Genomic DNA, 27272 nt, shown 5'->3' with positions numbered 1-27272 from the left:
CGGGTTCGATTCCCGGCTTGGTCGGAGATTTTCTCCGCTCAGGGACTGGGTGTTGTGTTGTTCTAAACGTCATCATTTCATCCCCATCGACGCGCAAGTCCCCGAAGTGGCGACAAATCGAAAGACTTGTACCCGGCGAACGGTCTGCTCGACGGGAGGCCCTAGTCACACGACATTACATTACATTAGTGTTCCGCCCATGAAAATCGGGTGTATGAACTGATAGTTTCCTATCTCACACCACACGTTTACATGGATGACGTTCCACCTGACAAAGCCAATGAGGATTCTCAACAAACCAACCCAGGACACGTTTAGGCGGTTTACCTGGCAATGATTTGTAAATGTGGCTTCATCACTAAACAAGATACATGATACACCTAAAGTATCCTGTTTTAATGCACGAGTCTCATAACCATATCCATACAGCTCTTGATGGAGAAGGATAAGATATGGATGGAACCTTTGTCACTGGACAATGCGTAGGACACTCGCCCGACTCATGCCACTTTCTCGTGCAATTGCTAACGTACAGGTCAACTGTAACGGCAGCAAGAACATTAATTTCTCCCTCTTCCCTCGTCACTTGTTTCCATCTGTTACGTGGTCTAGGTATTACACTACCACTTTCACGTAACTGGTTGAAGAGGCTGATCAATAACTGCCGAGATGGTTAACGCCTTGGGACATTCTACACTCACAAAGCATCATGAGCATGTCGGCTTTTTCCGTATTGGTGAACCCCATCGTCCACTAACAACCTACTGCGTGGACTGTCACACAATAACAGACTAGTAAGTCGCAGTGCACTCGAGGAATACAGAAGCGGTTCTAGGCGCTACAGTCTGGAGCCGAGCGACCGCTACGGTCGTAGGTTCGAATCCTGCCTCGGGCATGGATGTGTGTGATGTCCTTAGGTTAGTTAGGTTTAATAAGTTCTACGTTCTAGGCGACTGATGACCTCAGAAGTTAAGTCGCATAGTGCTCAGAGCCATTTGAACCATTTTTGAATACAGAAGCAAACCGTAAGCAAACGTAACAAAATCGTACCTAGTAACTAAGCAAGTTGGTGGCACAAACAACGGTCGGTGCGGAAACCTTTCAAAATACGATGTCTCATAAATGACTCGCACTAGAACTATACAACAAGCATTATTGACAGTCTAATTTTCATCAGGTTACCTTCCATTCAGAAGGCTGTTGCACGCAGTGACTGTTATATTGAATTGTAAATAATAGATTTCAGCTATCAGTCGTCCTTTAAAATTTTATTGGCAGATCTAGCTTTCAGCTAGAAACTAACCATTCTCAATGAACTATCATTGTTGATCAATGCATGTAATGCCTGTTGGTCGGGCTTCATCTACAGTTCATTGAGTGGATGAACTGCGGATGAAGCCCGACCAACGGGCATTACACGCATTGATCAACAATGATAGTTCATTGAGAATGGTTAGTTTCTAGCTGAAAGCTAGATCTGCCAATAAAATTTTAAAGGACGACTGATAGCTGAAATCTATTATTTACATTCTATTTTTTCCTAATTTTAGTTTTTTTAATATCAATAGGCATAGTTCCACTTACAAAAGTGAATGTTTGCGCAAAACTCACGTCATAATTATTATTATTATCTTTATTGGGCTATGATACGAGCCTCAGATAGCCAATCCATTCTGTGAAAGTAGCGCGTCCGCAGCGCAATATATATATATATATATATATATATATATATATATATATATATATATATATATATATATATACGCTAGTCCGACATTTAAACAGTCCGACACGCTCGGTAGTCGGACGCCGCATCGGAGGCCGGCACTGAGCTTGCACCAGACATAGGCGAGCGCACACTTGCAGTAAGCGCCTGCCTGTCCCGCGCCTCATGGCAGTATAAGAAGTGTTACTGAGGATGCTCCTCTCATGTTATTAGTGAATTTGAATTCTGCTATATTGACTAATTGTCTGTTTTAATTTTTGTGTTGAAAAGTGTTATGTGATGCCGACCACAAGTGGAAACGCTGATGGTAACCATAAAACTTTAACTCTTATTGATAAGGGGGCAAATATTAAAAGATATGACCGCGGTGAATCTCGGACATCCATTTCTAAAGCTTTTGATATCGGCGACCTACCGTTTACGACATAGAAAAAACTAGTGGTAAAACGGAACATTTTATAAAAACTGTAGAAGATGGCAAAAAAAAAAAGAAAGAAAGAAAGAAAAGAAAAACCCTTCGCATGAGCAAACACCATCAGGTTGAGGCAGCTCTGTACGTTTGGTTTAAACAGCAAAGAACCAGACATGTCCCTATTTCCGGTGATATTTTAAAACAGAAAGCTCAATTTTCATATCGTGAAATAACCAATAGAGATTGTTTTCGTGCCAGCAATGGTCGGTTTTGAAAACTTTAAGAAGCGGAATAGCATTCATTCTTGCGTATGAGCGGACAAAAACTATCAGCTGATGAGACTGAAGTTTCTCAATTCATTCAAGATTTAAACGCCAAAATCAACGAACTAGGCCTTAGGCCCTAACAAATGTATAACGGCGATGAAACAAGCCTTAACTGGTGGCAACTCCTAACAAAAACTTTTGTAATGGATGAAGGAAAAGAAGTTTCAGGAAGGAAAAAGAGCGCATCACGTTAATGGTGTTCGCAAATGCCTTTGGAAACCATATGTTAAAATTCTTAGCTCACGGGCAAACCCAAGTCCCCACTGGCGTTTAAAAACATATATAGTGGCATATATATTAAAAATATATATAGTGGCATCGTCAAATGTTAAATGCAAAATCATCTGACGATGCCACTATGGCTGCAGGAAATTAGGACTTTGTTTTTATAAAACAGATAATCTGTTAACAAACAGTTTGTGACCATAGACGTAAATTAAAGGAAACTTATTGTATACACGGGTCACTGTTTTATTCGCGACACTGTCGCAGCTTGTGAGTATTAATATTGCTCGTTGAACATGGCTGCAAATTTGCGGTACGCTGCCACGGCCCCACATATGCCGAATTTAACACAGCTTATACAGTTTCAGGTGCAGCAGATATTTTCACTTTTGGAGACCATGAATCGACTACTACCGGCGATAGTTTCCTCTCGACAAACATGGTCGCCTCCGCCTCAGTACAGCCCACGCCACCTAACCAGTACCCAGCGCCGCCTTTCCACGAATTATATAAGGCTAAAAAAGATTGACAGGAATGTATTGCTCTTCTACAGTCGTATTTCACTGGTCATTACATCATAACTGAGGCTAGGCTTCTGTTTGTTCTGGCGCCTGCACATCTTTCCGCGTATAGACTTGTGAAGTGGTTGTTTCCCACGTCCCAACCGGTAAAACCTTTCTTTCGATGACTTACTAGTGACCATTAACAAATATTTTCAAGAAAAAATGTATTTGGCTGCTGCAAGGTACAAATTCTTTCGGTTACAGTGCCGGATCGTCTCCTGTGGAGTTTCTGCAGGGCCGCAGCCACCACTTCTTGCTCCAGCTGCTGCACCTACCGCACCAGTCGATACCTATACTGCCTTCTACAGCTAACTATCACGTATGCGACTAATTTTTGCTGCTTTCGCTGTAATTGCCTCTGGGAGAGGGGGATGAGTGTCGATTTTCACGGTGGTGCAATGTATCTCTTACAGGATCCTACTGATCTGCTGAGGCGCCGTCGCAACCACCTGCACCAAGGTGACATTAGTTCAACATGGTTCAAATGGCTCTGAGCACTATGCGACTTAACTTCTGAGGTCATCAGACGCCTAGAACTTAGAACTAATTATACCTAACTAACCTAAGGACATCACACACATCCATGCCCGAGGCAGAATTCGAATCTACGACCGTAGCGGTCGCTCGGTTCCAGACTGTAGCGACTAGAAGCGCACGGCCACTCCGGCCGGCTGACATTAGTTATACTGCCGCGGGCTCTTTGCTTCCAGACAGAGTACCCACGTGGCTACGGCCGCCATATCCATCACGTTTGCTGCAACCTTCTCCTTTCCAGGTCCGCAGCACTCGGGAACGGCGGCACTGAACATGGAGCCGATGGACCTGGATGCGGATTCAATACCTTCGTCTTCGCCGGCCGAAGTGGCCGTGCGGTTAAAGGCGCTGCAGTCTGGAACCGCAAGACCGCTACGGTCGCAGGTTCGAATCCTGCCTCGGGCATGGATGTTTGTGATGTCCTTAGGTTAGTTAGGTTTAAGTAGTTCTAAGTTCTAGGGGACTAATGACCTCGGCAGTTGAGTCCCATAGTGCTCAGAGCCATTTGAACCATTTGAACCTTCGTCTTCACCTCCTTTGTCGGGCCGTGAGCCACCTCTGGTGGCTCCCAGCGATGCAGCCACGGCTCCTGACATGGTATCGGCTGCGCCGGGCATGCTAGCTGCGCCGCGTCAGGATGCGGGGTGTGCCCTTTGGTCAGGTTCCAGGCGGATGTTCCTGCCAAAGATGGACGTACGCCAATGCGCGGGTGAGGCTGGCTGGGGGACTCTCCACAGGTACCACCGTACCACCGCCGTCCGTTCACTACCTGCCGCATCTCTCCCCCCCCCCCCCACACCCCCCACCCCCATCGTCGTTATGATACTCATCCGTACTCGACGACCATAGGGAGGTTTGTGGGGGGCGATTTGGTGTAATCGTCAAGAGACCACTCTTGTGCTGGCCGTCAAAATCCCACCACAGTGACCGTCAGTATCTGCAGACTCCGAGGAGTAGCGCCAACGTGGCAGTATACACAAATCAGGCGCCGCACGTTACCACTCGGGCAGACTACACGACACCAGCACTCTCTCTGGCGCTGGCATAACAGGACGACAATAGTGCTCGGGGGCCAGTTCATCGGCGAAAACCGTATCAGCTCCACGGGACAGCGGGTGCCAGCGTAATAGTTACCTAGGTCTGCGAGAAGCAGTGCAGATAGAAAGATACTGCACTGTTGAGTTACAAAAGCTATTCAGAGACTGGAAACGCCTTTTATGTTCTTCACGACTGCTTGTCAAAAGGTAGGTAAATATGTTTTATTATTCAGTTACAGAAGTGTATTGTTCTGTAGTGTGCCCAGCTACCCTGTCTATCTCCTGCTGACTGTTGTTACCAATTATATGACATAACCACTCATAATTTCATCTGAACTTAAGCCCTGTTCCGAATTGTTTCCGAGCTACAACACATTAAATGTAAATGTGTGTTTGCGCTGCTGGCACGCAAGTATCTGACTCACCTACCCAAGTTATTTGATGTTTTATTCTAGCCCTCTTAAGCCAGATTAACTGGTAGTTTTCGACCTCTTTAATCGGCAAGTCTTCCTGCCAGCCGGCCGCTGTAGCCGAGCGGCTCTAGGAGCTACAGTCTGGAACCGCGCGACCGCTACGGTCGCAGGTTCGAATCCTGCCTCGGGCATGGATGTGTGTGATGTCCTTAGGTTAGTTAGGTTTAAGTAGTTCTAAGTTCTAGGGGACTGATGACGTCAGAAGTTAAGTCCCATAGTGCTCAGAGCCATTTGAACCATCTTTCTGCCAACAAACAAGAACACTGAAAGCGGAATTTTCCATAGTGTGTTGTGACTGAAGTAGTGCGAGGGACTGAGAGTATATAAGAGAAAAATATCGGTTAATTTTGTTTATATGCGCTCTGCACAAATTACAACATATCTACGCTATTGAAAAGTATGCAGTACTCCTACTGCTGTCGAGAAATAGTGTCGGCGCTTTGCATTTCGTCGAATTCCTGATCGTAGAGTGTTTACGAGGGATTACAACACATTGCATGAAACAGGTATCCTTCCAAGTTTCCAAGTTTCTTTTAACTAAATAGTTGTACAGACTGTGCAAGAGCAATAATTGTCTAATGGTGCACCTTAGTTCTACTGTCAGCACGCAGTGACTTTCTGCACGTACCAGTGTCCAACGAATACGAGTATCGCGATCATTACATGCGGCAAACTTGGGATCATTTCACTTACAATTTAATTTCCACAATCTTCATATCTCGGCGAATTTTGTCAGTCATTAAATGCCATTCGTCATTTGTTGCCATTAATACTATTTCCTTATGATGTCACGTTTACACGGAATGTTATCAGCCACACAGGTAATAATCATTGTTTGTAGCTGGAAAATCAACACGCTAGAGTGGAAACCAATTTACAAGTACGTTTTTCGGTCAGTCTTTGGTCGCGGTATAATCGGCATTTTATTTGAAGGCCTTGAGGATGGTTTTTGGAAACACGGACTGCAATGTAATTCCCTATGACGAGCTCCAAATTTTAGCAGACGTTTGAAGGAAAGTGTCAATCGCACTTACTCTAATCGTAGGATTTACAGTGGCAGTAAAATTAACTGGTGACCAGGATCGCCAGGCCTTACCCCATTGCCGGCCGCTGTGGCCGAGCAGTTCTAGGCGCTTCAGTCCGGAACCGCGCTGCTGCTACGCCGCTGGTTCGAATCCTGCTTCGGGCATGGATGTGTGTGATGCCCTTAGCTTAGTTAGGTTCTAAGTCTAGGGGACTGATGACCTCATACATTAAGTCCCATAGTGCTTGGAGCCATTTGAACCTTACCTCATTAGAGTTTTATTCATGATGTTCGATGAAGTATGAGGTGTACAAAGGAAAAGTGAATACGCGAGATGAACTTCTTGGTCGCATCATGGACGTTGCTGGACTCATTAGGGAGGGGGAGGCAAACAGACGAACATCACATGTTCTCGCAAGAGTGCACAAATGCATTAAAGCTGACCGTGGCTCTTCTGACATTCATTATAAGGTGTACAGTAGCTATAACGTGACTTGTACGATGATGCTTAGAGGTGAATGTGTTAAAATTCTGCTTTGTGAACCGAACATTGTAGTGTCTAAACCTCACAATATCTTTACAAAACAGAAATCAAATAGCAATGTACATTAAATGTGTTCTATCAGGAAAACCATTCAGAATAAGCGTATGTACATAAATCTTTTGCTTCGAATGGTCGTTCCTGTCTGATGCCAGAATATTGACCTCCTTCTGGGACTCTTTGTTTCGGTAAAGATATTTTATGTGAATACAAATGTCGTAATCGTCGTAACTCAATATTATAAGAAATTTATTTCATATATCTCTTTGATTTATTAAAAGAAGAGTGACACAAGATGACGATGGCAGAATCTTCGCTGAAGCAGCGACAGACTCTGTGCCGGCCACTACCGCACATTATGCAGGAGACAGCGATCGCAGCAGCTTCCCACCACTCACCGTTGTCAATTTCTGACTCCAACGTGAATTAAAGATCTTTGTGTGGACAAAAAATAAATAAATAAATTTAAAATCCAGTGCTATGTGTCAAGTTGTAATGTTTCTCTTCTAGCCGAGTCTCGATCAAGTTCACATGCAATGTTAGTACATGTTATAGCATATTTGCATCTGTATCTGTAATACCACTGAGGAATTTTTTTGTATCCAATTATGATATTTCCGGTTAAAATTAAATACTTTTTAGTACTAAATGAAAATGCCCTCTACAGCTTACTTGGTTAAATGAAAAATTATAGAAGAGACAGTATTAATGTCTACGAATCACTTACGAAGTACACTGGACATCTCGGAGAAATTACTAGAAAATATTTTCTCAGAGTGAACAGTCATTGTAGACGATATATATACACTACTGGCCATTAAAATTGCTACACCACGAAGATGACGTGCTATAGACGCGAAATTTAATCGACAGGAAGAATATGCTGTGATATGCAAATGATTAGCTTTTCATAGCATTCACACAAAGTTGGCGCCGGTGGCGACACCTGCAACGTGTTGACATCAGGAAAGTTTCCAACCGATTTCACATACGCAAACAGCAGTTGACCGGCGTTGCCTGGTGAAACGTTGTTGTGATGCCTCGTGTAACGAGGAGAAACGCGTACCATCACGTTTTCGACTTTGATAAAGGTGGGATTGTAGCCTACAGCGATTTCGGTTTATGGTATCGCGATATTGCTGCTCGCGTTGGTCGATATCCGAAGACTGTTAGCAGAATATGGAATCGGTGGGTAATGAATCCCAACAGTGCAGGTGACAGGCATCTTATCCGCATGGAGAAACGTCATTTTTTCGGATGAATCCAGGTTCTGTTTACAGCATCATGATGGTCGCATCCGTGTTTGGCAACATCGCGGCGAATGCACGTTGGAACCGTGTATTCGTCATCGCCATACTGGCGTATCACCCGGCGTGATGGTACGGGATGCCATTGGTTACACGTCTCGGTCACCTCTTGTTCGCATTGACGGCACTTTGAACAGTGGACGTTACATTTCAAATGTGTTACGACCCGTGGCTCTACCCTTCATTCGATCCCTGCGAAGCCCTACATTTCAGCAGGATAATGCACGACCGCATGTTGCAGATGCTGTACGGGCCTTTCTGGACGCAGAAAATGTCCGACTGCTGCCCTGGCCAGCACATTCTCCAGATCTCTCACCAACTGAAAACGTCTGGTCAATGGTGACCGAGTAACTGGCTCGTCACAATACGCCAGTCACTACTCTTGATGAACTGTGGTATCATGTTGAAGCTGGATGGGCAGCTGTACCTGTACACGCTATCCAAGCTCTGTTTAACTCAATGCCTAGGCGTATCAAGGCCGTTATTACGGCCAGAGGTGGTTGTTCTGGGTGCTGTTTTCTCAGGATCTATGCAACCAAATTGCGTGAAAATGTAATCACATGTCAATTCTAGTATAATGTATTTGTCCAATGAATACCCGTTTATCATCTGCATTTCTTCTTGGTGTAGCAATTTTAACGGCCAGTAGTGTAGTAAATAGATTGGAGTTTGAATGCTCTACTCTTTCAACTACAGTGAAATCTACGAAAAGTAAAGTAACTCCGCTGTCAATCACAGAGGACCGCGAGTTACCAACCGACCGCCGTGTCATCCTCTGTGGTATGGTGTCGTGCAGATGCAATATGGAGGGGCGAGGGGTGAGTACACCGCTCTCCCGGCCGTTACAGGGCAGCCAAACCTTTGAGACGCTGTTTGTAACTGAAGTAGTTACCCAGATGGCATCACGACGCTTTGTGCACCCTCTTCCACTCCTACCACTGCAGCAGTACGAGGAACTGAACTGGGGTCCTCAGCATGGCAATAAACAATGCTGACAACTCACCTGTGGAGGTCGACTGGACGAATCTCCTCCAAGAAAATTATAGTACTACATTCCAGCCGGCGGCTGTGGTCGAGCGTTACTATGCGCTTCATTCCGGAACCGCGCTGCTGCTAAGGTCGTAGGTTCGAATCTGCCTCGGGCATGGCTATATGTGATGTCCTTAGGTTAGTTACGTTTAAGTAGTTCTAAATCTAGGGGACTGATGACCTCAGATGTTAAGTGCATCGTTCTTAGAGCCATTTGAACCACCACTCCCGAGAATCAATGTGGTCTATACAATCATGGAAATTATTGTTCCAACCATGGTCAAACAAACAAGCCAGCAAGGGCGTTCTTTCAGACTGCACATTGACGACGCCTTCTCCACTGCCCACTGGTAAACTTTCTAAAGTGGAGGTAATTATTTGTGTGTATATTGTTTTGTTATTGTTGTTATTATTATTAGTGATATTTGTCGTTACAGGGGTGGGCAAAAATAACCAAACACCAAAAGCAATACATATCACCGTGACTAATAAAGTGTAGGAAAGTCGTTGGCATTCAGAACAGTTAAAAGTCCTCTCGGAATGGGTGAATACGTTTTGAATGGTTTCCAGGGGAATCTGCAAAACAGTGCATGTCCAGGTAACGATAATAGAGGTAGATAACGATCAGGTACCCTTCTTTCCAAAAATGTAGACCATAAAGAGTCAATAACATTGAAACCCGATGGCTGCCGTGGCCAGGGGAAATGCTACAATTGAACTTCATGCTGTCAAAACCAGTCCTGGACGATGCGAGCTGTGCGTTCATTGACCCTATCGTCTTGGAACACAGCTTCACAATTGGGAAGGAAATTTGTATGTTAGGATCTAACTAATCTACCAAAATGGTCACATAATCTTTGGCAGTAACGCAACCTTGAGGAGTATTTATGGGGTCCAGAGAATACCACAATGTTCCTGTCTTAGTTGTAATAGACCTCCAGCCATATTTCACTCTTGGGACGCGAATTCGTTCAGAAGTTGAAACTAGTGGAAGACAAGTCTTATACGATAAAATGAAATTCTTTTATTGCCCTACAGTGCAAGTTTTTCGGCGTTGGCGCCAGGTCGTCCTGTTTAAGGGCATTTCCATCACTGATGAGTGGCTCTGGAATTCCAGCTGGCCCATCAGTTCCCTGCTTATGGCGACCCATTCGTGTTTTTGCTGCTGTCAGTGTTCGCGAGTGCGACATTTAGTTCTGCAGTGACTTTTGCAGCTGCCGTCCTCTTACTTTTCGCCACTACGCTATTCAATGACAAGACCACAAAACACACACACACACACGCCAGCGCACAAGCAAACATTCCTGTGCGTTGTAACATATAGGATAAATCTTTCTCTGTATGCGGTATAAATCTTCGACATGGTGCCACAGGAAACACCAAACATTGCCCATTAGTTGATTGAGGCGTCACCCACGATACGAGCACCAATAATTCGCCAACGTTCGAATTCATTTAGTTCTATCATAACGCACTCACAACTACATAGAACACTGTTCTGACTACGATTGACATTGGCAACGCTTTGAGGGTACTTCAGAGGTGACGTTTTTGGTGAATTACGCCTGGCTTGGCAAGCATCTATATTTATCATCAAGCAAGTATATCTAGCTCAGTTTCCATATTTTTCTACATCTACATCTACAGAGATACTCCACAATGCACCGTACGCCGCTTGGCGGAGGGAAACGTGTACCACTAGTAGTCCTTTCCTTTCCGGTTCCACTCGAAAACAGAACAATGGAAGAAGACTGTCTTTATGCCTCCGTATGAACCCTGATTTCTCTAATTTATCTTCGTAAACCTTACACGCAGTGTCTGTTGGAGGCAGTAGAGTCGTTCTGTAGTTAACTTGAAATGCCGGTTCTCTTATCCAGAGATTTCCATTTGAGCTCATGAAGCATCTCAATGACATCAGCGTGTTGTTCGAGCCTACCAGTAACAAATCTAGCAGCCCTCCTTGCTTCGATGTCTTCGTTAAATCCAACCCAGTACGGATCCCGAGCAGCACTCAAAATTAAGTCTCACTAGCGTTCTCGTATGCGATCTGCTTTACAGATGAACCACATTTTCCTAGAATTCTCCCAATAAACCGACGTCGACCATTCGCCTTCCGTACCACCACCCTCATATGATTGAAACGGCTCTGAGCACTGTAGGACTTAGCATCTGAGGTCATCAGTCCCCTAGAACTTAGAGCTACTTAAACCTAACTAACCTAAGGACATCACACACATCCATGCCCGAGCAGGATTAGAAACTGCGCATAGAACCGCTCGGCCACAAAGGCAGGCACCACCATCCTCACATGCTCGTTCCATTTCATATTGCTTTGCGACCTTACGCCCAGATATTTAAAAGACGTGACTGTTATTCGTTGAAGACATAAAGTCTGTAAATGAGTCCTCAATCATGTTGTGGCACTATATTTCTGCAAGTCCGTCTTGACCACACAGATTTCTTACACTTCATTACCGGTTTCGGCATACTGCCATCTTCAGATCTGTTACAAAAATTTGTATTTTGTATGCGACAGGTTCAATTAGCTAACGCTAAATCCAACAAATCCTAGTGGTACATAAAATATAGAAGTATAAAATGTTTATAGCCACGTATAGCAGCCATACTTACTATTAAAATACTCGTAAATCATCGTGAAGTTAAACATGTGGGTACATGGTACGTTCTGGTAATACTCAGATTGCGTCTTGTATTTATACAAGAAACTGATGCAAGCAGAGGGCACTTTAGCTAGAGCGCATACTAAACCAGTGTCGTCAATGTGATGATTAAATTGCGGTATGCACAGCCATTAGTTAATTTTTTTTTTAAATTACTTCTCATAACAAAAACGAGCGTCTAACAATAAAATGTATACTGATGTGAAATTGGATTCATACTTAAAATATCGTAAAAAGTACAAATACTAATGTAATAAGTCGCTAGCCTGACTGGGTAAAACATACAACTTACATAAAAGCTAAAATAAAAAGCTTAAAAATAAAATATCCAAAAAATCTTCCAGCCTTACAGATCGGTTACCATAAATATAATTGTAGTACAATTAATAAAATAGTAACTCTACATTAAAGTCAAAAAATCGGTAGTCGATATTATCCAGCGGTTGGTCTCAGAAGCGACATGTGGTATCCTTGTTTTCCTGTGATGGATCTTACGGAGGAAGGCCCAGTCTCCTCGTCGTCGGTAGCCGGCGCACGTCAATCCGCTGGGATGCTCTACGCCGCTCAAACTAATAGGTCTCTGAATATATCAAAATAAGCATTTAGATTGAACTCATTCTGTTCATTCAGCAGTAATTCCGGTTGTCGTTTCCTGTTCACATAAATCTCCATTTCTGCGAGTAAGTTCAGTGACTGTCCCTTTGGCGCCCTGTACAACACTTCCTACTGAATGTCTTTCTCTGTGTAAATGTGTCCCGAAAGCACTCGTGTTCTGATTATACGTATGTTCTCTATAACGAGTCTGGAAATTCCTTCCTGTTTCACCAATATAAAAACTGTCTTGGAAGCTGATGTTATATAAACAGCAGACCACATATATTTATTGCTGTCCTTGTCAACTTTATGCCGTAGCTTACAACCAATTGTACCTTTTGTTTGAAACTAAATTTTTATTTTCATTTTTCTGAAGGTCTGCGCAATTCTGTCTGAAAACGCACCATTGTACGTCATAGCAACAAACTTCTTGCCCTCTGATTCTATTGACTTCTTTCTGTTTGACTTCTTTCTGTCACATATTTTTGATTTTATTTTGTAATGAAGTTTCATTCCATCACGATCTTTATATACATTTGCCTCAGCTACTTGTCTAATCACGGTTAATCCTTCCACCTCGTCGTTAGGGGTAAGTGGCAGTTTTAGTATCCTGTTGACCATAGCCCTGAAGTATGTCCATTTATGATTCCTGGGGTGACAGGATTTCGCATTTATAATAGTGTCAGTGGCCGTTTCCTTCCTAAAAATGCTAATCTTATATCTTCGATCCCTTTTAATTAACCTAAGATCCAAAAAACTTATACTTTCTTCTTCTTCAAATTCCACTATGTATTTAATTTTTTCATGCATCCTACCCATTCTTTCAGCTATCTCGCGTATTTCACGTTCGTCACCTCTGTACAATAGTATGATATCGTTTACATATCGTCTGTAATAGACCATTTTTTTAGCAAACATCAGGATATAGTTCCAAAAACTTATTTTCTAGTTAATTTACAAATATCTCAGCTAAAGTACCAGAAAAACTGTTACCCGTTGCAAGTCCGTCCTTCTGATAAAAAATCTTGTTGCTAAATTTAAAATAATTAAATGACAAGACAAGTTCTAAAACTTCCAAAAGTTTTACCATTTCACCCTGACTGATCTTCTTATACGTTAGCAAGTTCTTCCTTATAATTTCCAACTTATCGTTTATTGGGACGTTGGTATATAGGTTAACAATGTCAAAAGAAGCCCTTGTAGCTCCAGCTGGGATTGGTACACCTTTAATCTCATTCGCAAATTCATGACTATTCCTGACATTAAATGATTTTCTGTAAGTATATGCTGCTCTTAGTTTCCTGCTGAATTCCCGGTTCAATTTGTAATTAGGACACCACATATTATTAACAATCAGCCGAATCGGTACCCCTTTCTAGTGTAATTTAATTTGCGAACGAAGCACAGGACTGGATGGATCCATCATTTCTAATCTGCGTTTCTCTTTTACATCTGGAAACTTAAATATACTTCTCTCAATTGCTTTCCTTATATCTGACTGAAATTTGTTCACAGGATTTCTCTTGACCTCAACTACGTTATTATCTGCAAGAAACTTTTCGGTTTTATGACTGTAATCGCAAGCATAAATCACGATAACCGAATTACCTTTGGTTTTATGAATGTAATCGCAAGCATAAATCACCATAACCGAATTATCTTTGTCAGACCTCGTAACTAAAGCCTTATCCATTTCCAAATTTGACTCAGGCTTTTTAAGTGCTTCTAAATGTTTCGCATTTTTACGTTTGTAGCGACCTACTCTGGATATACATTTATTAGTTCTTACTGCTATGTCCATTTGATCGATATTTTACTTTATTGTTACACTTTTTATACTAGCTCTTATGTAAGTTGTGTGTTTTGCCTAGTCATGCTAGTGACTTATTACATTAGTATTTGTACTTCTTATTATATGAATACTATTTCACATCAGTACACATTTTATTGTCAGACGCCCCGTTTTGTTATGAGAAGTAGTTTAAAAAAAATTAACTAATGGATGTGCATACCGCCCTCTAGCTAAAAGTGCCCTCTGCTGGCATTAGTTTCTTGTATAAAAATCAGACGCACTCTGAGCATTACCAGCACGTACCATGTACTCACATGTTTAACTTGACGATAATTTACATCAGAATGTTTTAATCGTATGTATGGCTGCTATAGATGCCTATAAAAATTTTATACTTTTAAATTTTATGTGCCACTAGGCCTTGTTAGATTTAGCGTTAACTAATTGGACCTGTCGCTTACACAATACTTATTTTTGTAACGGATCTGAAGGTGGCAGTATTCCGAAATCGGTAATAAAGTGTAAGAAATCTCTGTGATCAAGACGGACGTGTAAAAATAATGACGTGACAGTGTCAGGCAAGATACTACTATTGCTGTATCCGAATATTACGGGTTTGTTTTTCTTCTCTGCATTAATTTGCATTTTTCTGCATTTAGAGCTATCTGTCGTTTATCACATCAACTAGAAATTTTGTGTTACTCGTCTTGTGTCCCTCTACAGTCACTTAACTTCGACACGTTACCCCACACCACAGCATCATCAGCACATTACCGCAGATGGCAGGCCACTCTGTCTTCCAAATTATTTACACATATAGAGAATAACGGCCGTCCTATCTCACTTCCCCGGGCATTACTAACGCCCTTGTCGCTGACGATTACTCGGCGTCGAGGACTAAATGCTGGGTTCTATAACTTGAGAAGTCTTTGAACCACTCACATATCTGTGAACCAATTCCATATTCTCATTCTTTCTTAGCAGCCTGCAGTGTCAGATGCTTTCCAGAAATCTAGAAATATGGAATGTACTTGTCGTCCTCCAACCATAGTTCGCATATACAGGGTGATTCAAAAAGAATACCACAACTTTAAAAATGTGTATTTAATGAAAGAAACATAATATAACCTTCTGTTATACATCATTACAATGAGTATTTAAAAAGGTTTTTTTTTCACTCAAAAACAAGTTCAGAGATGTTCAATATGGCCCCCTCCAGACACCCGAGCAATATCAACCCGATACTCCAACTCGTTCCACACTCTCTGTAGCATATCAGGCGTAACAGTTTGGATAGCTGCTGTTATTTCTCGTTTCAAATCATCAATGGTGGCTGGGAGAGGTGGCAGAAACACCATATCCTTAACATACCCCCATAAGAAAAAATAGCAGGGGGTAAGATCAGGGCTTCTTGGAGGCCAGTGATGAAGTGCTCTGTCACGGGCTGCCTGGCGGCCGATCCATCGCTTCGGGTAGTTGACGTTCAGGTAGTTACGGACAGATAAGTGCCAATGTGGTGGCGCTCCATCACTAAACACAATCTTTGAAACGAAAGATTCATCTGTTTCCATTTGAGCAAGGATAAAATCACAGAAATCGATTTTTTTAATCTTATCAGCTGCAGACAGTGCTTGAACCAATTTCAGACGATAAGGTTTCATAACTAACCTTTTTCGTAGGACTCTCCATACAGTTGATTGTGGAATTCGCAGCTCTCTGCTAGCTCTGCGAGTCGATTTTCCTGGGCTGCGAACAAATGCTTGCTGGATGCGTGCTACATTTTCATCACTCGTTCTCGGCCGTCCAGAACTTTTCCCTTTGCACAAACACCCATTCTCTGTAAACTGTTTATACCAACGTTTAATACACCACCTATCAGGAGGTTTAACACCATACTTCGTTCGAAATGCACGCTGAACAACTGTCGTCGATTCACATCTGCCGTACTCAATAACACAAAAAGCTTTCTGTTGAGCGGTCGCCATCTTAGCATCAACTGACGCTGACGCCTAGTCAACAGCGCCTCAAGCGAACAAATGTACAACTAAATGAAACTTTATAGCTCCCTTAATTCGCCGACAGATAGTGCTTAGCTCTGCCTTTTGTCGTTACAGAATTTTAAATTCCTAAAGTTGTGGTATTCTTTTTGAATCACCCTGTATAATGCGAAAAAAGGCAAGTTGAGTTTCGCATGAGCGATGCTTTCTAAAACCATGCAGATTAGTGGACGTAGGTTTCAAGAAAATTTATTACATTCGAACTGAGGATGTGTGCACAGGTTCTTTCAGAAATTTTGCGGTCTTAAGTGTTATTGTTCCGCTTCTTATTTCTAAAGTTTGGAACACATTACGAAGCGTCTAGTGACTACATTCGTTTCGAGGAGATTCAAAAAAAGTACCAGTAATAAAAGCGAATGAAACCGATACACGAATCTCCAGAGCATCGCTTGACGATATAGCAGAAATGTAGCGGCGGCACTCTTTCCGCGAGTGCGGATGAGATCGGCGTGAGGAAGACGCCGGCCGTGCGCGTGCGCGCCTGGCGTTCCCGCTGCCCGCGACGCACCACCGCCGCTGACGCTGCCGCAACCCCCGCCGACCCATCTCCCTGAGGAGTCGGCCGTCGGCCGGGCACAGCGTCATCTCCATTATCCTCGCAGCAGGCGCGGCTGTGTCTGCGGCAATACCCTGAGAGCAGAGGGGCCGCTCCGGTAATGAGTCGACGCTCACTTCGCAGCGCCGCCACTTGCCGTCCGCTACGTACTGCCACGAGTGGCGCTGCAATCTGCCTCTCAGTGTTTTGCAAGAAGACGAAGGTGCTTGTTCTCAGAACACAGTGTAAACGCTTCTGCTATCATTTTTCACTGGCAGATAGGCTTAACCCTCCTTATTCATAATCAACACCTCCGCTTATCCTACACTATCCGCTAATTACACTATTGGCCATTAAAATTGCTACACCACGAAGATGACGTGCTACAGACGCGAAATTTAACCGACAGGAAGAAGATGCTGTGACATGCAAATGATTAGCTTTTCAGAGCATTCACGCAAGGTTGGGGCCGGTGGCGACACCTACTACGTGCTGACATAAGGAAAGTTTCCAACCGATTTCTCATACACAAACAGCAGTTGACCGGTGTTGCCTGGTCAAACGTTGTTGTAATGCATCGTGTAAGGAGGAGAAGTGCGTACCATCACGTTTCCGACTTTGATAAAGGTCGGATTGTAGCCTATCGCGATTGCGGTTTATCGTATCGCGACATTGCTGCTCGCGTTGATCGAGATCCAATGACTGTTTGCAGAATATGGAATCTGTGGGTTCAGGAGGGTAATACTGAACGCCTTGCTGGATCCCAATGGCCTCGTATCACTAGCTGTCGAGATGACAGGTATCTCATCCGCATGGCTGTAACGGATCGTGTTGCCACGTCTCGATCCCTGAGTCAACAGATGGGGACGTTTGCAAGGCAACAACCATTTGCACCAACAGTTAGACGACATTTGCAGCAGCATGGACTATCTGCTCGGAGACCATGGCTGCGGTTACCCTTGACGCTGCATCACAGACAGGAGCGCCTGCGATGGTGTGTACTCAACGACGAACCTGGGTGCTGGAATGGCAAAACTGATGAATCCAGGTTCTGTTTACAGTATCATGATGGACGCATCCGTGTTTGGCGACATCGCGGTGAACGCACATTGGAAGCGTGTATTCGTCAGCACCACACTGACGTATCACCCGGCGTGATGGTGGGGTGCCATTGGCTACACGTCTCGGTCACCTCTTGTTTGCATTGACGGCACTTTGAGCAGTGGACGTTACATTTCATATGTGTTACGACCCGTAGCTCTACCCTTCATTCGATCCCTGCGAAGCCCTACATTTCAGCAGGATAATGCACGACAGCATGATGTAGGTCCTGTACGGGTATTTCTGGATACAGAAAATGTTCGACTGCTGCCCTGGCCAGCACATTCTCCAGATCTCTCACCAACTGAAATCTTCTGGTCAATGGTGGCCGAGCAACTGGCTTGTCACAATACGCCAGTCACTACTCTTGATGAACTGTGGTATCGTGTTGAAGCTGCATGGGCAGCTGTACCTGTACGCGCCATCCAAGCTCTGTTTGACTCAATGCCCAGGTGTATCAAGGCCGTTATTACGGCCAGAGGTGGTTCTTCTGGGTACTGATCTCTCAGGATGTATGCACCCAAATTGCGTGAAAATGTAATCACATGTCAGTTCTAGTATATTTGTCCAATAAATACCCGTTTATCATCTGCATTTCTTCCTGGTGTAGCAATTTTAATGGCCAGTAGTGTATATTCCAATAACCTCATTGTTCCCCTCTGACCACCAGTCATAGTATGCAGCAGTTTCTATAACAATACATTACACGGCGTCAGTACCATATGCACTCCATTTCCTATCTCAAAGCAAGCTTAACCAAGTCCTTCCCCAAGACAATAATATGTGCCCCAATATTTATCCCTCTACAACTAATATGCCTGTGGTTGCCGTACACATACAACGAGTTGCTGATGCTACTACATACACCTGCGGGAAAAAAATCGCAAAATAATTGATGTAGAGTAACGATACTTCAGGTATACATTTCTCTAGATAGCATATTTGATTGAGTAACATTGCAAGATCACAGGTTAATGAATTAGGTCTACAACTTTGCTTCCGCCGTTTTGCAGTAGACGGCATTAGTGGAAAGTAGTGGCGCAAGTCGTATGTAGTCATACAGTAAGCTTAGGCTTTTAAGAACATAACGCCATCAAAATATTAGTCGATTTTTGATTGCAACTTAAAGTTATTCTCGGCTGAATATGTCAACTCACGAGCCCAATTCTCGTCATCTGCGGGAGGTTTTAATTTTCTGCTTTGATATGAAGAAATCTGAGGCTCATAAAAAACTGGGTAAGACCTATGATGAGGTCCTATTGGTGACAGAACTCTGCAGAAAATGATTTCCATGCTTCAAGAATGGTGATTTTGACTGGAATGGTTTTAAAGAGATAAAGCTCTCGATGCTAGTGCAACCGACGGGAGCAATCACATGAGATCGTTATCGAAAGCAATTAATGTGCTTGAACCGATCACTGAAAGACAAACGACCACAATACAGCAATAGACATGAAAAGGTGATTTCGCAGCATGACAGTGCTCGACCCTATGTCTCAAACCCCGCCAAAACATACGTGGAAACGTTGAAATGGGAAGTCCCACCCCACCCACCTTATTCTCCAGACATTGTTCCCTTTGACTACCAACTTTTTAGTTCAATGGCACACGACCTGGCTGCCCAGCGCTTCCTGTCATAAGAACAATTGAATGGATCTGCTCGAAAGACGCCCAGTTCTTCCGCCGCGGGATTCATATGCTGCCCGAAAGATGGGAGAAGGTAGTGGCCAGCAATGGCCTGTACTTTGAAACGTAAATTTTTGGTAAGATGCTCACAATAAAGCCTCGAACTTTGAGAAAAAACGGCGGAAGCAAAGTTGTAGCCCCAGTAAGTGAAAGATAAAGCACTGCAAATGTGACATGCTTGTACATTAGTAACAGATGTAACCTCCAGAATCTTGAATGAACACATTCAAAAGTGTATGCATTGTGTTGAACAAGTGAAGGATCTCAGTTTGGGGGATCGGGTTCCACGCCTGTTGTACTTGGTCGTTCAGTACAGGGACAGTTATTGCTGTTCGTGGATGACGCTGGATAGAGTGGTCGTCCCATGATATCCCATATGTGCTCGAGTGGAGAAAAATCTGGTGATCGAAGAGGCCAAGGCAACATTTCGACACTCTGTAGAGCATCTACATCTACATCTACATGGTTACTCTGCAATTCACACCTAAGTGCCCGGTAGGGGGTTCATCGAACTATTTTCATACTTCTTCTCTACCATTCCACACACGAATGGCGCTTGGGAAAAAGGAACACCTAAATCTTTCCGTTAGAGCTCTGATATTTTATTATGATGATCATTTCTCCCTACGTAGGTGTGTGCCAATAAAATATTTTCGCATTCGGAAGAGAAAGTTGGTGATTGAAATTTCGTAAATAGATCTCGCCGCAAAGAGAACCGCAGTTGCTTCAGTGACTGCCACCCCAACTCGCGTATCATATCAGTGACACTCTCACCCCTATCGCTCGATAACACGAAACGGGCTGCCCTTCTTTGCACTTTTTCGATGTCCTCCGTCAAGCCTACCTGGTAAGGATCCCACACCGCGCAGCAGTATTCCAGCAGGGGACGGACAAGTATAATGTTGGCTGTCTCCTTAGTGGGTTTCTCCATCTTCTAAGTTTTCTGCCAACAAACCGCAGACTTTGTTTCACCTTCTCCACAATATTATCTATGTGGTCATTCCAATTTAAGTTGCTCGTAATTGTAATTCCTAGGTATTTCGTCGAATTGATAGCCCATAGATTTGTGCGAATTATCGTATACCCAATTTATCGGATTTCTTTTAGTACCCATGTGGATGACCTTGCACTTTTCTTTGTTTAGTGCCAATTGCCACTTTTCGCACCATACAGAAAATCTCTCTAGGTCATTTTGTAATAGGAATTGATTGTCTGATGATTTTACTAGACGGTAAGTTACAGCGTCATCTGCAAACAGTCTAAGGAGGCTGCTCAGATTACCGCCTAAATCATTTTTTTAAATCAGGAACAGCAGAGGGCCCATGACATTACCTTCCGGAACGCCAGATATCACTTCTGTTCTACTCGATGAGTTACCGTCTATCACTACGAACTGTGACCCCTCTGAGAGGAAATCACGAATCCAGTCGCACAACTGAGACGATACTCCATATGCACGCAATTTGATTAATAGTCCCTTGTGAGGAACTGTATCAAAAGCCTCCTGGAAATCTAGGAGTATGGAATCGATCTGAGATCCCTCGTCGACAGCACTCATTACGTAATGGGAATAAAGAGCTAGCTGTGTTGCACAAGGACGATATTTTCTGAATTTGTGTTGGTTATGTATCAATAAGTCATTTTCTTCAAGGTGATTCATAATGTTCGAGTACAGTATATGCTCCAAAATCCTACTGCAAGTTGAGGTCAGTGATATGGGTTTGTAATTCATTGGGTTACTCCTATTTCCTTTCTTGAATATTGGTGTGACCTGTGCTACTTTCCAATCTTTAGGAACAGACTTTTCGTAAAGTTCAAATGTTCAAATGTGTGTGAAATCTTATGGGACTTAACTGCTAAGGTCATCAGTCCCTAAGCTTACACACTACATAACCTAAATTATCCTAAGGACAAACACACAGACCCATGCCTGAAGGATGACTCGAATCTCCGTCGGGACCAGCCGCACCGTCCGTGACTGCAGCGCCCAAGACCGCTCGGCTAATCCCGCGCGGCTTTCGTCGAGTAAGCAGTTGTATGTGATTGCTAAGAAAGGCGCTATTATGAAAGAGATTTTCACTCTGCAGCGCAGTGTGCGCTGATATGAAACTTCCTGGCAGATTAAAACTGTGTGCCGGACCGAGAGTTGCCTTGAAGGCAAAGGTCCCGAGTTCGAGTCTCGGTCCGGCACACAGTTTTAATCTGCCAGAAAGTTTCATATCAGCGCACACTCCGCTGCAGAGTGAAAATGTCATTCTGGAAACATCCCCCAGGCTGTGGCTAAGCCATGTCTCCGCAATATCCTTTCTTTCAGGAGTGCTAGTTCTGCAAGGTTCGCAGGAGAGCTTCTGTAAAGTTTGGAAGGTAGGACACGAGGTACTGGCAGAAGTAAAGCTGTGAGGGCGGGCCGTGAGTCGTGCTTGGGTAGCTCAGTTGGTAGAGCACTTGCCCGTGAAGCAAAGGTCCCGAGTTCGAGTCTCGGACCGGCACACAGTTTTAATCTGCCAGGAAGTTTCAAGGCGCTATTGTGTCTGCATACTCTGAAAGGATCCTGACTGGTATACCATCTGGAGCGGAAGACTTGCCTTTCTTAAGTGATTTGGGTTGTTTCGCAACACCTAAGATATCTGCTTGTATGCCACCCATGCTAAACAGGTTCTGGTTTCGAATTCTGGAAGATTTACTTCGTCTTCTTTCGTGAGGAATTACGGAAAACTGTATTTAGTAACTCCGCTTTAGTGGCACCATCATCGGTAACATTTCCATCGCTATCACGCAGTGACGGTATTGACTGTTTTTTGCCACTAGTGCACTTTACATACGACCAGAATCTCTTTGGATTTTCTACCATATTTTGAGACAATGTTTCAATGTGGAAACTATTAGAAGCATTTCGCATTGACGTCCGCACTAAATTTTGAGCTTCCGTGAAACTTAGCCAGTCTTGGGTTGTCCGTTGGGTTTGAACAGCGATTGTGGGCGAGCATTACCAAGTCGAAAAACGTCTAGTATGCTATTGATGAATGGCACCATGACAAGTCGAACCACCGGACTGACGTACAGACCAGCTGTCAGGGTACGTGAGATAAGAATGAGAGTGCTTCTGCTGTGATACGTAACTCCAGGTGTGGGCAGAGTGTCGAGCAGACAGATTGGTTGCGGGCCTGAACTGGACTTCTTCTAACCATCCCATGACTGTTACTGGCACAGAGGCAGAACCAGTTTGCATCATAAAACACAACAGACCTCCGACCTGCAGTTAGCTATCGCTTAACACCACTGAAGTTGCAAACGGCGATAGTTTGCGGTGACTGAAAGGCACGCTGCAGGGTGTCTGACTCGGAGCTGTCCGTGAAATAACCGGTTTTTAACTGTTCGTTGTATCACTATGGTACCAACTGGTGTATAGATTGCTGCTGTAGATGCATTACGATGCGCCGGATCCATACTCTAAACACGAGGGTCTCCCATTTCGGCAATGCCACGTGCGCGTCCGGAGCCTGGTCTTCTTACGACCGTACATTTCCGTGGCCACCGCTGCCAGCAGTCGTGTACAGTGACTACATTCCTCCCAAGTCTCTCTGTAATATCGAAGAAGGAACATCCAACTTTTCGTAGCCCCAGTACATGACGTCGTTCAAAGTAATTGAGGCGCCGATAATGGTGTCTCTGTGGCCTTAAAGACATTCTTGAATTACACCAACTCATTACGTCCAATCTCAAAGAAAATTAGAGCTCACGATACTTACAACGAATATTTAAAGCAAATATTATTTGTATAATCGCAGTGGCACTACTAGTACAACTCGTACGCGTCCTGCCCGAAATTTTCATAGATATCATCTTTCAGGTATAAAAACACGCCTACCACCTTTATTTTATGTCCCACAACTCCTTCTTGGTGCTACGATTTTATTTTCCGTTAGTGTATATCTGAAGATCATTTGTGGAGACCCAATCTTATCAGGCTGTAAAGGTTGCGCAATTCGGTGTGAAAAATAAACGATACATAAAATATTTTATTTATCGATCCTACTGGCTGTAACTCTTCCCCATCTTTCCCACTCCACATCATGGCTTCCCAATCCTTTTCTTCTACTCACCATCCACCCCAACGCCTACCTTCATCTCTGTGAATGCTACCAAATGGACACCTACAATTATATTCAAACCCTTGAACTGTAGATAGCACGTATACCCATCTCCAAATCTTTCTTTTTGCCCCAGTGCAGTTTCTTGAACTATTTAGTGCAAGTGCAGTACCAGCTTTTACAAGAACGTCACCTGTTCTGCAAAGTGTTGTAACCATATGTTTCTGTGTTTAGTTTATCAATTAATACTCTGACTGTAATTTAAATAGCAAAGAAATTGCGATGTCATCCGAAGCACGAGGTGCCATGTCGAAGACGGTACCTCACAATGGAACCACAAGTAAAGACAGTCGTTGGCTGACGCAGAAGCAAATGAGAGACGTGGTTGCAGACACACCCTCAAGATGTTGCATACGCCACTGCTGCCTGCTGGTTCCTTACATCAGTGTGCCAAATCACTCTGCAGTCATCGCCTGTGACGACATCATGGTCTTACTTCATCAGGATCCGGCTGCGACCTAACAACACTATTAGTAAGACTGTGCATTAAAATTTATAATCACTTGTACATTGAGAGTCTACCATTATGCACTGTATCGATAACAGTCATAGAGTTCAACGATAGTAACATATTTTCAGACATGCGGACATGGATTTTTTACAGCGTAAGTACTTTATATTATTCAAATAATAATAATAAAGTGATACAATTTTTTCAAGTTTTCTATGTGTTGTAGTATTAGCTTGACCTCCGCCAGAAGTACATCTAGGCTTGCTACAACACTCTGCAAAGGATCGAAAGATGAGAGTGATAAAGTTAGTTAAAACTAGGAGTTTTGTAATAATAAAATTAGTTAAAATGTGAAGGAATTTTGGCAGTCAGAATTCGTATGTGTGTTACATTCTGTTGCGCAGTTCAGTGCTACTATACCGTTGCGTACTAGGGTCAGCGGAGCGCCGAGTTCAGCAACACGAAGGAGAACGCTGCGTCAATGGCCAGCTCGCCGCACAGTAGAAGACGTGACAAGAAGCAGCTCGCCGCGCGCCAGGCTGTCGACATCGGGGGCGGTAATCAAAATGGCTCTGAGCACTATGGGACTTAACATCTGTGGTCATCAGTCCTCTAGAACTTAGAACTACTTAAACCTAACTAACCTAAGGACATCACACACATCCATGCCCGAAGCAGGATTCGAACCTGCGACCGTAGCAGTCGCGCGGTTCCGGACTGAGCGCCTAGAACCGCAAGACCACCGCGGCCGGCGGGCGGTAATCAGGTCAGTCGCGTCAGCCGGGCAATACTAGAATATTCCATCGACCTATGGGGGAAGAAGAATAGCAGACATAAGGGCAGAAAGACGTATTAAAGGATCGGCAGCCAGCTCGTCAACATCGTCCGCAGTGAGGCGTTGAAGTGACGCAGAGTCTGTGTCGCTCAGCGCCGCCACCAGTTCGTAGTCGTCACTGTCGTCGCAATCATTTTGTCACCATTTTAATGCAGGTCGTCTCCTAGGAGGCACCAGAGTATCGCCGACACCGTACCTATCGTCGGACGGCGTCAAGAGGGAGCCGGCAGTCATGGGAGTCATTGCCTGGGGTGCGTTGTGGCAATGCATTGTCGCACCTGACTTACCGTCACTAAACACCGTGACCGATGCAGGAGCCGTGGATCCCGGCCCGACGACGCCAGACAGCTGGCGCCATGGATGTCCACTGAACAGGGCACTGACCCGTCTCGCTGCCACGTCCCCCATCCGCCAGCACGACAGAAGCCCGTGCCGCAGTAAGTCCCTGTAAGGCCGGAACGCCGCTGTCGAGGCCGCAGATTCGAAGTATGCCGACATAGCTTCAGACGCAGCCGCGGGTGCGAGTGTGAACGTCCACCAAGAATATTGCGAGGGAAGCAAACCTCGCCCAGAGGCCCCATAAGCAATGTACTGCAGTTGATCAATAAATGTTGTTATTCTGTCGTCGTGAGCCATCCGTGGACGCACCCTCACCATCCTCTTCCACATGCCCATCAGAGAACACACGTTCGAATCTGGCGACGGGCAGTAAAGTCCCTTGCCTGTTAACACGGCCCATTTACACTGGTATCAGATGTGGCCGTTTACAACACCACGATGTCGACAAGGATGTCTCAAGTGTTTTTCGGACGTTCAGTACAATGGCAACGACAAAGTGTGTACTTTTATTCCTGTGCATTGAATTCCACCCTGCTCTGCTTTGTGGCTGTTTCTACCCTAGTCATAGTGACCAAAATAAAAATTTGTATATTGTATCTACCATAAAGTGTTTAAGCATGTCTGAATCTCCATGAGAAATTTCTCTAAACGAAATTGTTTAGTTTCAGGCACGGTAGATGTAGCTGCCGCTGCTCAGTGTACAACAGAGGACAAACTCACTGTCACAATTAAAGCACTCCGCCTTCAGGCCACATTTGGCCCATCGGGACCATCCGACCGCTGCATTAAAATTTATAATCTTCAGCTGAGGATGCGGATAGAAGGGGCGTGTGGTCGGAACACCGCTCTCCCGGTCGTTATGATGGCTTTCTGTGACCAGAGCCGCTACTATTCGGTCGAGTAGCTCCTCAATTGACATCACGATGCTGAGTGCTCCCCGAAAAATGGCAACAGCCCAAGGCCGCCCGGAGAGTCACCCATCCAAGTAGCGGCCACGCCCGACAGCGCTTAACTTCGGTGATCTGACGGGAACTGGTGTATCCACTGTGGCAAGGACGTTGCACACTGTCGCAACTAGCACCTCCACAGCTGTTCCCTAGTCTCACCAGTTTAACATTAAAGAAGAGGACTGGCCGAAATACCAAAGCCAGCTCACAGCGCACTTCTCAGCACACAACGGTAGGAGCCGACATTTATCGACTGTGCATCAAATTGTTTCCCGAGACTCAACCAGAAGATGTTGGTTACCGAGAATTCGTACGTAAATTCAACACTTTGAATCACAAGTTCTTGTCAGCGTCACGAGATTTAAGTTGTTTTGTCTTAAAAAACACTGTACAGTTACTAAAACAGTGGATTACCGAAAGTGGAGGACTGACAAGATATTGTAGCGTCAAGTGTTTCAAAAAAGACGATTGTGTGAAACCCAGCTGGCGCTATTCGTCCACGAGACTCGGCCATAGACACGGGTTCCCAGGTAGATGCCGTGTTTCTTGACTTCCGCAAGGAGTTTGATACAGTTCCCCACAGTCATTTAATGAACAAAGTAAGAGCATATGTACTATCAGACCAGTTGTGTGATTGGATTGAAGAGTTCCTAGATAACAGAACGCAGCATGTCATTCTCAACGGAGAGAAACCTTCCGAAGTGAGAGTGAGTTCAGGGGAGTGTCTTTGGACCGTTGCTATTCACAATATACAGGGTGATTCAAAAAGAATACCACAACTTTAAAAATGTGTATTTAATGAAAGAAACATAATATAACCTTCTGTTCTACATCATTACAAAGAGTATTTAAAAAGGTTTTTTTCACTCAAAAACAAGTTCAGAGATGTTCAATATGGCTACATTT

At 44.1% G+C, this 27272-nt stretch overlaps 1 non-coding gene across 1 annotated transcript; it reads left to right on the top strand.

The window, feature by feature from the left end:
- The first annotated feature begins 22059 nt into the window (after positions 1-22059).
- Trnah-gug (transfer RNA histidin (anticodon GUG)) lies at positions 22060-22134 on the top strand. Its single transcript has one exon. It is a non-coding gene; the product is annotated as a tRNA-His (tRNA).
- The last annotated feature ends 5138 nt before the right edge of the window (positions 22135-27272 follow it).

The sequence above is a fragment of the Schistocerca nitens genome, chromosome 9 (assembly GCF_023898315.1).
Source record: "Schistocerca nitens isolate TAMUIC-IGC-003100 chromosome 9, iqSchNite1.1, whole genome shotgun sequence".
Taxonomy (NCBI): Eukaryota; Metazoa; Arthropoda; class Insecta; order Orthoptera; family Acrididae; genus Schistocerca; species Schistocerca nitens.
The sequence above is the reverse complement of the archived record's forward strand: the minus strand, read 5'-3'. Positions and strand labels throughout refer to the sequence as shown.